This window comes from Equus przewalskii, chromosome 12, assembly GCF_037783145.1.
Source record: "Equus przewalskii isolate Varuska chromosome 12, EquPr2, whole genome shotgun sequence".
Taxonomy (NCBI): Eukaryota; Metazoa; Chordata; class Mammalia; order Perissodactyla; family Equidae; genus Equus; species Equus przewalskii.
The window spans coordinates 7,805,747-7,810,106 of NC_091842.1; positions in this window are offsets into that span (position 1 = coordinate 7,805,747).

Sequence of the window (4,360 nt, forward strand, 5' to 3'; positions counted from 1 at the left end):
CACTGGGCAGTGCAGGCAGCACTGACCCTACTTAGCCCAGGGTCTCCTTCCCCAGAGCCCTCCAGGTGCCCACCGGCCCTGCCAGTGTGACTGCAGAGCTCCTGCTGCAGGTGGCCCCCCTCAGGGTGAAGGACAGCTGGTCAGTGGCCTCTGATTGACTAGCAGGACCTGGCTTGTGATCTTAGTCACAGGTGGGCAGGACCTAGGTGGGGCAGGGGCTCAGCTGGAGAGGGGTGGTGAGAGTCTGGACAGGGGTTGCGAGAGGTGCAGCCCAGGGCCTAGAGCTAAGCAGAATGGGGGCCTGGCATGGGGTCCCAGCAGAAATTGTGCCAAGGGGTGGGCAGGGTATGAGAGATGCTGAGAAGCCCACAGGGGTCAGTGGGGCTCAGGGAAGCTGCTGGGTGCTAACTGTGATGAGGGTCTCCCTCCAAGCTTAGCCAGGGACCCTGACCCTGTGACCTTCAACCCAGTTCCAAGGCCACTGGGATCCTTAGAGAAGGTGAAAGGACCAGAGCATTCCAGGGCTCTAACTGTTTCAATGTTTTTATTAATTTGCTCCAAGTGCAGAGTACTCATGCCCTCAGGTGCCAGCCACGTGTGCTGGTAGGAGCACCTTCTTTACCCCCAGCAACCAAGTGAGGCCAGAGCTAGAATGTCCTTCCTCAGGCCTCCCAGTCGTTCTCATCTGGGCACCCTGGGTGTGGTGTGGGGGTGGAGACAATTCTTCAGTCTGTGGCATGTACTGCCCCCCTTAAATGACAGTGGTCTCTCCAATTCCCCCAGGCACTGGAACAGCCCAAAGTGCCTCCACACATTTCCCAAAGCCTTGGAGAGACAGCACCACCCTGAGGCAGGGGTGAGAACCTGGCCAAGCTCAGCAGGTAGAAACTCCCAGAACACTTTTCCTGACCCTTAGTTCTACGCCAGCTGTACCTACTAGCTGGGGAGCCATTGGTGACACTTCCTGCACCTCCAATACCCAGACATGACATGGGGACAATGCTACTTCCAGGGCGGGGATTCTGTGAAGTTAAATGAAATCGATGCACATGGAGCAGGCAGCCCAGCCTAGCAAAGAACCAACACACAGAAGGCAAACACGGAGACACGACTGCACCCTGCTCCTCTGACTCTCTTGAGGATAAAATGTGATAAAATTCAGGCCTTCCCACTTATCTCAAATACAAGCCCTCACTCTGAGCCACTATCATGTCCTCCCCACAGCCCTGTGAACTCTATTCTCCCCATTCATGGACTAGGGAGTTCTGGGCTCAGGGCGGAGCTATTTCTGGAGCTTTCACATCCCAGTCATGGGAGGGAGGTCCCTGCTGCTTCCTGCTCTCTGCTTGATCCAGGACAGGCAGCCCTGAGCTGGACCATCTCTGATTCTGAGGCTGTGCTCCTTCACCCCAAGTGCTGACATGGGGACCTGAATCTGGCGAGCTCAGCCATCTGCACAGGGTTGGAAATCCCATGCCAGCGCAGCCAGTGCCATTCTCCCCTTCCTGCCTCAGCTGCTCCCGGGTGCTGCCATCTTGCATGACCTTTGACCTCTTGCCCTGGAGGAAGAGCCCGTGACCACATTTACTACGGGCTGAAGGCAAAGGAGCTGAGGGCAGCCAGTGGCTTGGGGCAGCCCGAGGATATACCCTGTTGGTGTTGAGGATCTCTGGGCTCTGGCTGGAGAGGCAGGGGGCACAGAAGGGAAATGGGGTTCCTGGGCCTGACTGCCAAGAGGCAGGGTGAGCAGGCAGCGCAGGGTGCCACCTGGGCTCCGAGTGTGTGTCTTTGCCTCTGCGCCTCTCCCTGGTGAGAAAAGGTCAAACCGTCTACACTACCCTCACCCCTCGCCCCTCGCCTGCCCCATCCCTGTACAGTCCAGAGTGGTGAGAGCTCAGGGAGGGGAGAGTGAGGGACAGGGGGAGCCCTGACCTCCCCTTCTCCCTCACCTGCAATTAGAAAAATCTGCTCTGGCTCCACCCTTGCATGGGCTCTCCTGGTTCCCATGAACCCCCTTCTCCCTCAGCCCCAGTCCTCACCCACAGAGAGTTGGGCAGGGCCAGCTCTGTACCGCCTTCCTCCATGGGGTCTCCCAAGTCCCCTAAGAGGTGCTGCCCATGCCACTGTCTCAGCCCAGGGTGCACATCCAAGTTGGAGAGGCCTGCAGACCTCTCCTCCCCAAGATTCAGGGGGTCCAGAACCCCCCAAACACCAGCATGCTCCCCCTCCCACCAATGCCAGGCCACAGGCCCCTGGTGGAAGAGAGGGAGCCAGGTAACCCAGAGCCATTGTGGCCTCCTCCACCAGGCAGCATGACCTCTGGGACCAGTGGTGTCCAGAAGAAGATGCATGGTCTGATGGGGCTTGCCCCCTCTGAGGTGACAAAGGAGGCCATAGATGTCAGGAGAGAAGGCTCTGGGGAGATAGGAGGGGCCAGGCCCCCACCCCAAGCCAAGGGCACCATTTGCCATATCATCAAAGAGGAACCTGCCCACCCACCACCAGTCCCTCATGGCAGCATTTCCCAGGCCAACCTTTAGGAGTCCCATGGCCACCAACCTGGGCCACTTTCTGAACCTCTGGATCTGGATATGGCGACACCTGGGGCCCTTCCCAGCCCCAGCTAAGTTGGGGGAACTTGGGGATCTCCCAGATGATTGCAGAGCACTCCAGCCCTGTGACTGAGGAATTTTTAATGCCACCACCGGGCGGGGGTTGGAAGAAAACACCCCCAATATATTGGTGCCCACTGTAAGCCAGGACAGGGAGCAGCCAATCACTGCTGTCACTTCCAAGGAGAAATGCAGATGGTGGTTCGCTTAGTGAGCGCAGGTTGTGGTTGGGTAATGGGGTCTCCCAGCAGTGGAAAGACATGAGATTTGGCTCATGTTTTTCAGGTTTCCTAGAGGCTGTGCTGAGGGAGGTGAAGGAGCCCTCCATCTAAAGTGGCCACCTGGGACGGGAACCAACCAGGCTGGTTACCGGCGTCTGCTCCGCAGAGGGCAGGCTGGGGAAGTGTGGCCGGGGCTGTCCTGAGGGCAGTGGAGCCCTGGTGTAGCTGGATACATTTTCCTACCTCTCAGAGCTCAGCCAGCTTTTTTCTTTCTTTCATTTTCAAATCAGAGGCAGCAAAAGGACAAGCTTAATTGTCTCTCATCCCCTTTCCATACCTTCAGCTTTAATATCCACACCCTCCTATGAAGCCTGCTTTCTTGGGAAGGTAAAAGTGGGAGCTGGTGGCTGAGGCAGCCTCTGTCCTTGAGGCTGACAGCACCAGGAGTGGCCTGGAGTAGAGGTGGAAGCCTGTGGCCTGGCCCCTGGCATCTGTGGGCAGCCTAGTGGTGAGGGAGTTTGTGGCTCTTGGCTCAAGGAGAGGGGAGGCTGTGAGAATCAGAAGTGCAGGGTGGCCCCTGCCCTGGGAGTCAGGACAGTATTCTGTGGAAAGTCACGTGTATTTATATATACACATCTAAGTGTGAGCATGTGCTGTGTCATACACATTAGCGTGAACATGAGCACATGCTTGCAGAGCCCAAATCTGAGCTAAGGGACTGGCTCATCCAGCATATTGAGGCCTCAGTAGCATTCTTACCTGTGGGCCACATGTGGAGTTGATGGGGGGTTGGCAGGCCTCCAAGGCTGGACTGCCCACCCCACTTGACTTTGTAACACTGTTCTGTGGAGAGGGAAGAGGTGTCCCCAGCAGGGGCTCTGCTGTGCTCCGCAGAGGCCTGGCCGTCCATGCAACTGGCCTGAAGAGGCTAGACCTCTGAGCAAGCTCTTCAGAAGCATCTAGTCCTGAGGACATTGTTCACAGGGAGAAGTTTTTGGTGCTGGTGCCCCTTTGCCTACTGGGGCTTGTCTGTGAAGAACATCCAGCAAAGTTGGAGATGGACTGGGGAAGGGGGATGAATAAAAGGCCAAATTCAGGTCCCAAGTCACATGTCAAGCCCAGTGTGTTTCCCTGTCCACTGCCTCACTTTACCTATTTGGAAAACAATCCAGAAAGAACTGAGCAGGCTTTGCTCCAAAACTGGGGTTGGTGGGGGACGAACAACACACAAAATCCCAAGCCTCCCTCTTGTTCTATGGGGGTGAGTGGATGCTGGATGCATAGTGGGGCTCTGAGGGGCCTCTGCCCTGCCCAGGGCCTTGTCTTGGGGGGTCTGGCCCTCATTTGGCATGCCCCAGGTCACCGGCAGTAGCAGCAGCACTTACATCTGTCCCAAGGTCTGGTGAGGCGAGAACTGGAGTGGAGGCGGGGGGGATGCCCTCATACTTTCTTTCTTTCTTGAAGAAACACAAAACCCTTGAGATTCATATACTGTATGACACAGAAAAAAGTACCTATTGTTCCCCA